Here is a 14,572-nt window from a genome sequence, read left to right as displayed (position 1 = left end):
TCTGGAAAGTCCATCAGCACAATAACCATAGCACTTACGACATCAACTGCAGCATTAGAACACCAAGTTCATTAATGTACTTTTTATTAATCGTCTTATTTTGGAAATTTTTGATAAGGTCTTATGAAACCAAACTGCTGAGGTCATCGGTCCCTAAGCTTACGCACTAATTAATCTAACGGGAGGGGGGGGGGGGGGGTGGAGCCGCGCGGACCGTGACAAGACGTCTACACTGTGCGGCTACCCCACGCGGCTAATCGTCTTAGATAAAGTGGCATAGCCTGTTACTGGTTTGATGTAGATCCTGAAGACTACCACGTGTAAATCTAAAGAGAGAGCTAGGATTCGTAATCATAGTCACTTGAGTGTCGAGGAAGGTCGTCTTGCGTCGGTGTTTGGTCCTTGGGTGTCCGTTCTTGTATGTGTTTTAGCGTTATAAATTTATTTTCCTACAACTCTCATGCTGATTCCTTAAGTCGTGTACGATGTTCATTTTTTTCTATTTGGTGACCATCAGTGTAATACAAATTCCTCTTGACTTCTACAATACCTCTCCACGAAATTTTCATTTGTATACAAGTATACGTGGTATTCTTATGACAATCGGTTTCGGCTTGTCGAATATTGCATTTTGCACTTTCGGACGGCACATTTTTACTCGCGCTGTCACTTACTGCTTGATTATTGGTACAGTAATTCTATTCCCTAGCCCTCGATATAATCATTTTCCTTCCATTTATATTAGAATCCGACTAATTTTCTTTTCTTTTACTATGTCTCCAAGAACAGAATAATGATACCTAAGACGAACCTGGTAACTGGATAGCTCCTTCATAGCCTGAGAAGTTGCTTTTGACCGTATTCGTAACTCTTCAGACTCTCTGCTAACTTGACATTATTACTTGTATTCGGACATTACACTACCTCTTATCGAATCTCAGTTCTGTTCCCTGGGCATTTTGGAAACTAATTTATACCCTACACTGTCCTTTCTTCACAGATCGAGAAATATAACTTACAAAAAAATCTGATACTCCAAGCTCAAAAGTATATACCCTCGGAAAAAGAGGTAAATAACGTTTTCCAATGTGGAGTCCTTAAAGCAGTGCGTGTTAGGTCTTACGTTTCTTCAGAATCACTTGGTTTTACACCTTGTGTGGCGTCAAGAGAAAGAGTTCTGTGCACTCGCTTTACCGCGAGCGGACGAAATCTGGTATGTCCACAACACTGGCACTCTGCCCCTGTCGTATTTCCACGGAAAATGCGTCTGTAAAGTGCAGCAGCGAACTCCTGCATGTGAGCAATTATATTTTCTAAAACTTATTTCTGACGTCATTGCTAAAATACTAGTTTGACATCAGCAACTGGCAACAGTGCAGTTGTCCGCCGTGGGAATAAATAATTGGAACTGTTCCGATCAAAGTGGGGAGATGATATCTGGCATTCTTTCTTTTGTGACACAATCGCGATTTTCCAGCAGTACATATACTATGGAGCTGAACAGGAGGCAGTATAGATAAATACGGTTCTTCGATTGAAACAGCAACATTTAACAATAATGAACCAGATCGCCTGTAACGAAGTTACACTTCGTAATATCGCAGTAACTTGTAGTTCACTATTACGTCCCTCAAGCACTACCTTATCATGCGATTCCATTTGTAATCGTGGTTGAACTCCGACAACGTTTTGCTTTGTTCCGTACACATCTGTTCGACGTGGAGACCATTTCAGACCAAACACAACGTGCGATGGTCAACGACAGGGAAGGAATTAGCAGAAATCAGGCATGCACTCATCAATTAAACGAAGATTTATAGTCAACCCTCAAAAATAGTGTCCTGTGTCTTAACCCTTTGTTTCCTGACATAAGAAAAAAATTACTTTTTAACATTTTCTTTGCAGAATTTATACTATTGTGGCCTGAAATGACGGTAGGATTTTTTGTAAAATTTTATTTTATTTTTCCCAACTCTTTTCTCTCCTGGTACTCAGAAGTACCGTCAGACTCCACGGACAGAATCACAACATGCGCAGAAAAATGCTCCAATTTTTGTAACTTGTACTTTATTCCACATAAATATTAAATATTTTTACATTAGAAAATTAGTTAACAGAAATATGATATTTCTGATTTTTTTTTTTAAATTTCGCATAAATTTATTCTAGAGCAACTTCACAATACATAGTAACTTAGCTATACATTGTTGACAGTCTATACATATCACATATTTAGTGATACCTCATGAAATTGTATGAAACAGTTCTTTTTCTCATTGCATGACAAATACACTTTACATGTACTACATTGTGAATGTGGTCTGGGCTGAATTTTATTTTTCGCACACATTTCGCATCGTCCTCTTTTACAACGGAACACTACAAAATGGTTTCCTTTGTTTCCAAGACGTATATCCTTCGGAACAGAAAAGTTATCCTTCCTTCTCTTTGGGAGAGTTATTTCATCTTTACCAGAGTTTCTCTTTCTGAGATTTGGCACTTCATGTTCATACATTAGCCCAAGTGCCACAGCACGCCTGAATTCCAGCAGTGGCAGTGCCCCATGCAGATCACTGAAAATGACGTAAGCATTGACAAAAGCAATTTGTATTGCTCCCCAGAAGAGACGGTGCCACCATTTCTTTGATCGCCTGTCAAGACCACAAGTTGAACGTAATCTGTCTGCATGCTCCACACCACCCATGTTTTTATTGTAATCACATACAATAACTGGACATGGTATAGTCATACTAGTTCCATCTTTCTGTTTTCTGGTCACTACGCTCTGTTCAGTGCCATGGAAGTTTGACGCAAAATACACTACTTTATTTTCCTTCCATTGAAATACTGTTAGGTCTAAATATGACTCTCTGTGATTTGATTTAGACATTTTTCTTTAGGTAAATTCCCTGGCAAACCTTTCCTGTTTGTTCTAATTGTTCCACAGGCAAATGTATTTACCGATTTCTGTGTGAGAAAAAGTGGACAGAACAACTAGTGAGAGGTAACGCATTGTTGCTACAATAAAGTGTTCGCACAACCTGATGGTGGGTTGGTTGGTTTGGGGAAGGAGACCAGACAGCGTGGTCATCGGTTTCATCGGATTAGGGAAGGATGGGGAAGGAAGTCGGCCGTGCCCTTTCAGAGGAACCATCCCGGCATTTGCCTGGAGTGATTTAGGGAAATCACGGAAAACCTGAATCAGGACGGCCGGACGCGGGATTGAACCGTCGTCCTCCCGAATGCGAGTCCAGTGTCTGCACAACCTGACGGTACTAATAAGTCCACCTTATATTTTCCACTTTATCTCATTCACTTGTAACGTAATGCTTCAAACTATTATAAAAAAAAAACAAAGACGCTAAGTCCGTACAATGGAAAACTCAACGGAAGTTTCAATAAATTGCACACAAATTCAGGCAACAGCGTGGAAACAAGCACATACAATCTTCTGTTTTCACAGCAGCGCGCGAAAAACAATTTCTAGCTCGGACCGCCAGAGAGGTCTATGTATTGCACAATAACATCTATGAAACAGTAGAGCAGAGTTACTGTTACGTACCAACAGGCTCCCAGATCACGAAACTGCACCACGAGAAAATAATGAGAGTCAAAACTTACTGGTACTTTTAAGTACCGTCAGGCAACAAAGGGTTAAACACTAAACCACTTCAGTTTTTGTGTAGCGTGACATATTTTGAAACACCGCAAATGGTTCATTTGTAACGCAGACATGTTGTAAGTTTTGTTTCTAATTAGCCGCGCGGGATTAGCCGAGCGGTCCAGGGTGTTGCAGTCATGGACTGTGCGACTGGTCCCGGCGGAGGTTCGAGTCCTCCCTTGGGCATGGGTGTGTGTGTTTGTCCTTAGGATAATTTAGGTTAAGTAGTGTGTAAGCTTAGGGGCTGATGACCTTAGCAGTTAAGTCCCATAAGATTTCACGCACATTTGAACAATTTGCTTCTAATTTTATGGAAGAGTTCATTAACTGTCAGTGACAAACAGTAAGACAGAGACCCTAAAAGAATATAACGCTAACCGATTAAAATGACAATAGAGAAGAACAACATGAAGTTACTTAGGTCTTTTAGGTAAGAAAATTGGATAACTGTACTGCAAAATTAAATTCTTCAATTCTGTATTGCTATGCCTATATCGAACAGAGCAAAGTAAACAGAATTATTCGTATCTGATATTTATGAAAACTATTGTATCTTGTTGTTGTTGTCGTTGTTGTTGTTGTGGTCTTCAGTCCAGAAACTGGTCTGATGCAGCTCTCCATGCTACTCTATCCTGTGCAAGCTTTTTCATCTCCCAGGACCTACTGCAACCTACATCCCTCTGAATCAGCTTAGTGTATTCATCTGTTAGTCTCCCTCTACGATTTTTACCCTCCATGCTGCCCTCCAATACTAAATTGGTGATCCCTTGATGCCTCAGAACATGTCCTGCCAACCGATCCCTTCTTCTAGTCAAGTTGTGCCAGAAATTTCTCTTTTTCCTAATTCCATTCAATACCTGCTCATTAGTTACGTGGTCTACCCATCTAATCTTCAGTATTCTTCTGTAGTACCACATTTCGAAAGCTTCTATTCTCTTCTTGTCCAAACTATTTATTGTCCATGTTTCACTTCCATACATGGCTACAATCCACACAAATAATTTCAGAAACGACTTCCTGACATTTAAATCTATACCCGAGGTTAACAAATTTCTCTTCTTCAGAAACGCTTTCCTTGCCATTGCCAGTCTACATTTTGTATCCTCTCTATTTAGACCATCATCAGTTATTTTGCTCCCCAAATAGCAAAAATCATCCACTGCTTTAAGTGTCTCATTTCCGAATCTGATTCCCTCCTCATCGCCTGATTTAATTCGACTACATTTCGTTATCTTCGTTTTCCTTTTGTTGATGTTCATCCTGTATCCTCCTTTCAAGACACTGCCCATTCCGTTAAACTGCTCTTCCAGGTCATTTGCTGTCTCTGACAGAATTACAATGTGAAAGGCGAACCTCAAAGCTTTTATTTCTTCTCCGTGGATTTTAATACCTACTCCGAATTTTTCTTTTGTTTCCTTTACTGCTTGCTCAATATACAGATTGAATAACATCAGCGATAGGATACATCCCTGTCTCATTTCCTTCCCAACCACTGCTTCCATTTCATGCCCCTCGACTCTTGTAACTGCCATCTTGTATCTTAAACTCAAATTAAATTGTTGTACAACAATTCAATCTGTGGTCCGTTTTTATGCTTAAATCAACTGAAGGTAAAATAAAATTTTTCTTGCGCTTCTTTCACTAGTGCACACCCGATGAAAGAAGACATTGATATAATTTTACTCTTAGACCATTCCATGGTTTTCTCTTGATAGCTAATAACTGTTGACATTTCCAGCCTGCAGATATTTCTAGATTTATTCGACCAATATTTCGGTTGAAAATCGTTGTAAAAATCTTGTGCAGCTGTCGTTTTATTTTGAAGATGGCCGTTCGCTCTTTCTGTCAGTGCGAAGGGGCAGGATTCAGATATTCTTTCCAAATACGTAGCTGTTATTAATCAAGTCAGTGTTTTCATAAGTGAGACACGTTTTATGTAGCCCACGATGCGTTGCAAAAATTCTTGTTTCACACCGTGAATTAAAGAGACGGCCTGTTACAAGGTTTATTCCAGAAATAACAGTTATCACAATTAGTTAAATCACTCACAAACTAGATTTTATAAATTCCATATGTCTACGTTGTGACACCTGTTGATAATGAAACACACTCAAGCGAAGCAATGATTCATAATACCGGATTGTTATGGGTTGTAAAAGTGGGAACACCGATTGGATCTAATACATGGCTTCTAAATAATGCGCATTATTAAGCCGGAATAAGCAGTGAAACCATCGATGACTCTGATGTCATGCCTACTTTCTTGCAAAGTTTCACAACCAATTTGTGGCGGCAACTTCTTAAGTCTTATGCCAATGAACATGTAAAAGAATTTTCACTTCAGGAAGTGCACTATTCACCTGAATATAAGTAAGCTGCAGATAAATAAATAGAGTATCAACAGATGAATTTCATGAATATTGTACAATACGCTTTAGACGCTCATACACCGAACACGGTGGTTCTCCGCGTTAGTTGAAAGCTATATTAAAAAACCGTCAGCAAAGCAAGACAGATTAAACAGATGCTTAAGCGAAAATGCGAAACCACTGTTTTGTTGCCAAACAACAGCCGAATGAAGCCTGTTTGAAAGCAAGAACAGTAATGAGAGGCATCTTCGTCGTACAGTGACGACAGAATGTTTAGACGACTGAAAAATCACTTGTGTCATATCCAATATGATCTATATCGTTTTAGGATTACTGAAATATTTTCTTGCTCACCAGTTATGACCTTTTCGTGACAAAAAGTCAATATAGATTTTGCTAACAATGAGAATGTTAGATGCCTCACTCTGCTCTGTCCTTGGTCGGGATGTTAATAGACAGTTGCGTCTAAGCTGATCCGATAAGCTTGACTTCACGAAGATTCCTCTCTGTCACCTGCTGAACCTAACGAAAGTTAGACCAATTTGTGATAGGATCGAAGACTTCCTTGTTACTGTAACGCAGCACGTCCAGCGGAACGGGGGAAATAAATGTCGTAGCAGGTAAACCCAGAAGAGAGTTATAATACCATTACAGTTCACATTGCATATAAACAACGTTAAGTAAAAGTTTTGTTGCAATAGGGCTCACTGTTGCCACATCTGTATGATAGTATTCTGCTACAGCGACTGCCATTGAATGGATCACGATATTCTTATATTTTCCATTCATACCTATGTACTTCCAGTAGTGTATTTTCGTATGATCGTGTAGCATAATCCATCAAATATATATGCTTATTTTTCAGTCACAGTGCTTGACTGCAGCCCAACTGCAGCGATTTGATCAGCTCAGGTAAATAATATGCTAAAATATTGGCTTAACGAATTCTTACTGAGAGCCTACTTTTCATTAGATGACATGCTGTTGTAACCGGTGCACATTTTATTTTTCTGGCCAACATTCTTTTAACTTCAATGCCCAAACCGCACGCCATCCCATTCGTCATCGGTCTTTCAAGCCGGCAGCATTGTCTGATAAAAATGATGACACGTTTCTCACGCCTTCTCGGCGTGCTATTTAGTGTGTTGAAAATTTGGTGGACTGCTAATATAAGGTACGAGGAGGTTCTCCGCGGGATCTGTGCGGAAAGGAACACTTAGTAAACATTGACAAGAAGGAAGGACAGAGTGATACGTCATGGATTAAGCCATCAGGCAATTACTTCCATGGAACCACAGGGAGCTATAGGAGCTACAAACTCTAGGAGAAAACACACATTGGAAAAAACAAGGAAGGAAGGTTAGGGTCTAGCGTCCCGTCGACAAGGAGGTCCGTAGAGACGGAGCACAAGCTCGGATATTATCAACAATTGGGACGGAAGTCGGTCTTGCCCTTTTAAAGGAATCATCCCAGCATTTGTCTGGAGCGATTTAGGGAAATCACAAAGGAACTCACAATAAGACAAAACCGTTAGAGAACCGTTTTAAGAAGAATTTAATTATAAAAATACAGAATATCACTACTGTGTTCCGTAGAAACAAATTTAGAGATTGATACGAGGAGGGGACAGAAGTAACAGAAATTATGGAAAATTAACGATGTAAATGAGGAATCGTGGGTTAAATGTCTAACGCTGTTGTTTAATGCTAAAAACTACCAGAAATTAAAAAAAAAAGTATCACAGACCAGTATACAAGTAAACAGCGGTGTAATTGTGTCACATGCAGACGTAGAAGAAGCTACAAGTCTGCTAAAAATAAGAAGTCACCTGGGAAAGATAGGCTTCCCAATTAATTACATAGTATGGATGACATATATTGACTGACTAATAAACTAGGTTAGTTAACAATCTTATAACTCGTAATAAAATTCCAAATGAGAGGTGGACTAGCATCACTGTTCTCACGTTCAACGAAAGAGATAGGAAAGATTGTCCCTGTGAGAGAGGCATGAACATACTCACTTCAATTCTTAAATTCATGACAATAATAATAGGCAATTGAAACAAAACAGAAACATCATTACCCTCGCAGAGGAGCAGTACGACTGTAAATCCAATGTGTCATGCACAATGCATCAGGCAGCTTATCGTTGTTTTATTGCCTTGCAAAAAACGTAACTAGCTGTATACGCGTTAACTGTGGTGTTAGACAAGATGACGCCTTGACCGGCTACTAAAGTCACGGAAGAGGTTAAAGGAGGTAGTGGCTGATACTGGTTTTAGAATGGAAGATGAAGTAACAAAATCATTGTTATGTTAACGATGCAGTTGTACTAGTAAACAGTAAAGATAACCTACAGAAAGTTTTACGTATATTTAAAGTAGCAGCCAAAAGCCTAAATATGGTCACATCCACTCAAAACAGTAAATTTATGACCTTATCTGTTGAATCGATTAGATGGAAAATGGAGGTAGATGGAAAAATTACTCAACAGATATATACCTTGGTACTGAATTGTCCAACGGTGTGAATCTCGAAAAGTAGCAAACACTAAAAAGGAGTGACAGGTTGTGCAAATGAAATAATTTCAAAACAGGCCCTAGGAAAAGATGCAAGACAAGAACATACAAAACAACATTGAAACGAACTGCGATATACACAGCTGAGACATAACCAGAAACATTCAGTACTAGAAGACTTTCGGAAACTACGCAAACGAAACTTGTACGAAGGATTGAGGGAAGACTCTGAGAGATACAGAAAGAAGGGGAATCACTAGCAAAGACAGTAAAATGGACTTCATTTATGAGTGGGTGTGTAACATGAAGCATGATGGGAACGAATGCATAGACAGGACGACTGTGAAAATCATAAGAAGTAATTCACCAGCCGGTACAAGGAATATATGCTGTACAAGGAGACGATCTAATGACAGTCTCAAGGTAGAAGAGGCGTACTGACGGAACAGGCTTTACCCAAGGAAGAAAGAAGGAAGAAGAAAAAGGGAAGAACACTGGAATATATCTAACAAATAATTGAGGGCCATTCACAGATGAAAAGGTTGTCGCGAGAGAGGAATCCGTGACGGGCTGCATCAAACCTATTTCCCCTTCTTTTTGCCTTTTCAAATGCATATAATGATGATTTAATATCTATAAAGCGGTCAGTAAATCAAGTACAAAATTCTAGGATCAAAGACATTTAAAATCACAAAAATATACTAATAGTCAATTGAAATGGCTTCACAGTTAATACTAAATTAAACGATATTTCAATCCAGCCAATGGCACTCTCTGTGGCGGAATGTTACCACGCAGATAACGTGCCGAAAATGTTGGAAACCCAACTACGAAGTTCGTTGACAAAGCGCTTCCCGCGACTGTGTCGTTAGCAGACTGTAGTGATTTTCAGGAAGATCCGATGAAAATAGGTGCAACGAGCAAGTACAGGCAGTAAGTCCTCGACGTAAATAAATGTGCCATCTGGCATGTAAATTAATCAAGAACTTTTTCATGCCCGACTACACGGTTTTCGAGCAATCAATGGAAACAATCACAACAACTGCGTGGTTTAAAATTGAACGATGACATAAAAGTAATTGTAATAAATAGAAACGCCAGGATAACATTAATTTCAAGCGTCTTAACGAAATTTAATTGATAAGTGAAGGAGGTAGGTCACGGTATATCTACATCTACATCTACATCGTGATTACGCAGCTCTTCACAATAAAGTGCCTGGCAGAGGGTTCAATGAACCACTTTCAACCTGTCTCTCTACCGTTCCAATCTCGAACGGCTGGGGGGAAAAACGATTACTTAAATATTTCTGTGGTAGCCCCGATTTCTCTTATTTTATCGTGATGATCATTTCTCCTTATGTAGGTTAGTGCCAGCAGAACGTTTTCGCAATCGGAGGAGAAAAATGGTGATTGAAATTTAATGAGAAGGTCCCGTCGCAATGAGAAATGCCTCTGTTTCAATGATTGCCACTCCAATTCACATATCATGTCTGTAGCACTATCTCCCCTATTTCGCGACTATAGAAAACGAGCTGCCCTTCTTTGAACTTTTTCGATGTCTTTCGTCAGTCCCACCTAATGCGAGTCCCAAACCATACAGCAATACTCCGGAGAAAGATCCAACCGAAGCTAAATCTTACAGGCCAATCTGCCTATTGGACCTATTCGGGAAGCTCCTAGAGAAACTGCTGGCTGACAGATTGACGGCCTACCGGGTACTGTGGGGGATGAGCAGCAGGCAGTTCGGCATCAGGCCGGGGCGGTCGGCATCTGATCCCATCGTTCTGGCGGCTGAGGTCTGTGGCTCGACCCCGCATAAGTACGTCGTCGGCATCATGGTGGATATCAGTGGCGCCTTTGACAACCTGTGGTGGCCTTCGCTCTTCTCCTGCTTACGGGAGAAAGAGTGTCCAGGGTCGCTTTATGGGTGTCTGAGGAGCTATTGTAAAGACAGGGAGGTTTGGCTATCATCCCCTAGCGGGAGAATTGGAAAAGTAATCACAAAGGGGTGTCCCCAAGGCTCTGTTCTGGGGCCCCTGTTCTGGGATATCCACATGGAACCATTATTGGACGAACTGCAACAAAGTGAGGAAGTGCTAGAGGTGAGATCGAAAGGGCCATTGAAAAACTGCACCAATGGTGCCTTAACACGAAGATGAAAATATCTCCTACTAAATCCACATATTTACTGCTAAAAGGTCAGCTTATCAGGAATCCCACGGTCAGAATTGAAGGCTCACCAGTTCTTCGGCGACGAGAGGCGAGATATCTGGGAGTTATAATTGACGAGAGATGGAACTTTGGAAAACACATAGAAGCCGTAACTCAGAGAGCCCTCCAGTTACTAAATAATCTCATTTCCATTGGACATAAACGATTTCATCTCCCCCCTCATCTCATCAAACTCTATCACAATAGCATCTTGACCTCAGTAGTGGGTTACGGCTCGGGAGTCTGGGCGCACAGGCTCACGCGGGTTGTGCCCGCCATGATAGTGAGAAGAGTCCAAAGAAATATGATTCTAAGATCAGTAGGGGCCTACAGGACATCACCAGGGGGAGCCCTGTTAGTCATAATGGGGCTCTGCCCGTTAGACATCAAAATACGTGAACAAGCGGCATAGTATTAGGCCAAAAAAGGGAATGGGGAAAAATAACAGATATCATGGGTGTGAGAGTAGAGGATAAGAGGGAAATAAGAAACAGAGGGGAGGAATTGTGGCAGAGGATTTGGGAGGAAGATGAAACGGGGAGAAGAACATTCCAGTTTCTACCTGATGTTAAAGAACGCGGGACCATGAAATATTTTGAACCCACACGAGGACTCATCCACTTTCTCACTGGTCATGGACCCTATCCGACATATTTATGTCGGTTTGGGAAAAGGGCAACCCCCGAGTGTGACTGTGGCGCGGCGGAGGGAACTCCTGATCATGTGGTTTTCGAGTGCCCTCTCTTCAACGACGTGGCGATGACACTTAGAGACAGACTTCCAAACAACGAGACATACAATCTTCTAAGACAAGAAGACACTTTCCATACCCTGAATGCTCTGGCAGAAGAGGTATCGCGAAAGGTCTTAATAGAATACCTGAGGGATCAAGAATAGACACCGAATTCTTTAACCAACCGATTACGACCTGATCCCAATCCCATACCGCCTGTGCGTGGAATGGCCGACTCCCATTAGTTGGAAACCGCCACGTATGGGATTAGGGGGGTGGGATCAATCACACCGATCACGACAAGCACCAACTATGACGTAGGTTAAGCTAGTAGTAGTAGGACGTAGCTTAGAATACTAACATAGGAAACTGCAGCGATTACTAACCTTGGCCGGCCCGGTGCCAGGGGCATGCTCCCCGGGGTTAGCTCGAGGAGCCTGGCCACTCCAAGTAGGTTTGTATTTACTGGCACACCTGTGACGCTGCAGTTAGTAGTCAATTCTAGGTTAGAAGTAGGTAAAAACTAAACCGCCCATTGTTGTTGTAGGAATCTAACACTACCTTAGGAATTTAAATAGTAGCTCACTAACAAAAAAAAAAAAAATTGTAATCTAAGCTGCAAAAAACTTAGTCTTATGTAACAATTAATGGTCCACTAATCATGTTAGGAGGTGGCCCACATATGAATAATTATTATTGTATTATTGTTATGTCAATAAAGAATTAAAAAAAAATACTCCGGAATAGGGCGGACAAGCGTGGTGTAAGGAGTCTCATTGGTAGACCAGTTGGACCATTTAAGTGTTCTGACAATTAATCGCAGTCTTTGGTTTGCTCTCCCCACATTATCTATGTGATCGTTCCATTTTAGGTTACTTGTAACTGTAATCCCTAAGCATTTAGTTGAATTTACAGCCTTCAGGTATGTGTGACTGATCACGTAATCGAAATTTAGCGGATTTCTTTTTGTACTCATGTGAATAACTTCACAGTTTCCTTTATTCAGAGTCAATTACCACTTTTCTCACCATACAGATATCGTATCTAAATCATTTTGGAATTCGTTTAGGTCATGTAATGACCTTAAAAGACGCTAAATGACAGCATCGTATGCGAACAATCTAAGAGGGCGACTCAGACTGTCTCCTATGTCGTTAATATATATCAGGAACAATAGAGGGCATATAAAACTTCCATGGGGAACGCCGGATATTACTTCTGTTTTACTCGATGACTTTCCATCTATTACTACGAACTGTGAGATTTCTGACAGGAAATCACGAAGCCAGTCGCACGACTGAGGCGGTATTCCATAGGCACGCAGTTTGGTTAGAAGATGCGTACGAGGAACGGTGTCGAAATCCTTCTGGAAATCTAAAAATATGGAATCAATTTGACATCCCCTGTCGATAGCTCTCATTACTATATGAGTATAAAGAGCTAGTTTTGTTGCACAAGAACGACATTTTCTGAATCCGTGCTGACTATGTGTCAATAAATCGTTTTCTTCGAGGTACTACGTAATGTTACAACATACTATATGTTCCAAAACCTTAATGCAAATCGATGTTAGTGACATGGGCCTGTAATTCTGCTGATTACTCCTATTTTTGGGTAGTGGTGTGCCTTGAGCAGTTTTCCAGTCTTTAGGTGTGGATATTTCTGTGAGCGAGGGGATATGGGTCTATTGTATCAGCAGTACCTTCTTTTGGAGGAATCGTGAGTATTTCTTGACAGTTCGCGACCCTTATCTGACGTTAATAGGGGACACCAGAAAAGAGTAGTATTTCTGGACAAGTTCGTTTATTAGGCGCATATGTGTCAAGCAGATAATCAATCAATTCTAGAAGCAGGCGTTACTGAAGAGGCGTTGTGAGTCAAACATTTTTAAAATACGAAAACCACCCTTAAATGATTCTAGCATAATGTCACCTCCTCTGCGTCTCGAAGTAGTTGCTCACGCGCACTATATGCTAAAGGAACATAAGAAGTACTCTCAGTCAAACACTGTAATGTTAGTTATGGTTGCTCGTTACTCTAACGAGAACCAAGTCGTTACGTATTTTTGTGGTGGTGCGGCTTGTGGAGCGCGGGCTAACTTCGTTGCCGACGCATTTCATGGGGCGATGCGTGCCGACTCGAACGTGCCGTGCGCTCGCCAGGATTGCGTGCGACGGGAAATTACGCGAGATTTCGTTAACTGATGGTTCGAATCCCTTCCCGCCGCTGACGTCGCAATTACCATGCCGATAAATCGATCACCGCCTAAATTGGTCTCCAGCCGTAGTTAAATCTTCAAACAGGCATTTAAAAGCGTTCTAGCGCTTTCGTTCACTCGTGAAGTAAGTTCACGCTGCGTTATCTGTGCGTTAAATAATAGGTTAAAATAGAGACTGCTTAGTGCACGATTTCTTTGTTGGAGTGCAGAGAGTTGCTAATATTTTATAAAGCCGAAGGTGTAAGTAACAAGCGACTGAAGTTAGTACTAGTAATTTCTCTCTGTCGCACCTTAATGTTGTAAAAGTTAAGGAGTGAGCTCTCACACCTCACGTGCGTCCACACCGATTAACTTACGTATCAATTTTTAATGATGCTCTTTGGTGAAGATGCCGTAAAGCTTCTCAAAACCGCGGGTTCTGTGTGTACACCCCCGACACAACATTAGGTGTTCCAAAGGACAATATTAAAGGAGCGAATTCACAGTTACAAAGCGTCATCACCGGATAAACGTCCTTGAAATCTTTTAAATTTTTGTGGAATTTCAGTCACTTAGTGAATTACTTGACTTAAAACTGCACAGGGTTGAATTCACTCAGTCCTGGCGCGGAAATAGTTCTAAGCATAACTTCAGTTTCTTTGAAGTTATCATATTCACTCAAATCTGAACGTAAGGATTGTAAATAACTTAGCTGTTACTGGAAAGAAAGGCGAGTGAAAGTCTCAAATGCTGTATACTAAAATATCAGAGTTTATTGTTAAAGAAGGCTGAGGACCTCTGAAAGAAAATAACCGAATCAAGTGCTGTGGGCCGGCCGCGGTGGTCTAGCGGTTCTAGGCGCTCAGTCCGGAGCCGCG

Source organism: Schistocerca americana, chromosome 1 (genome assembly GCF_021461395.2).
Source record: "Schistocerca americana isolate TAMUIC-IGC-003095 chromosome 1, iqSchAmer2.1, whole genome shotgun sequence".
In the NCBI taxonomy this organism is placed as follows: domain Eukaryota; kingdom Metazoa; phylum Arthropoda; class Insecta; order Orthoptera; family Acrididae; genus Schistocerca; species Schistocerca americana.
This window is presented reverse-complemented; position numbering follows the sequence as displayed.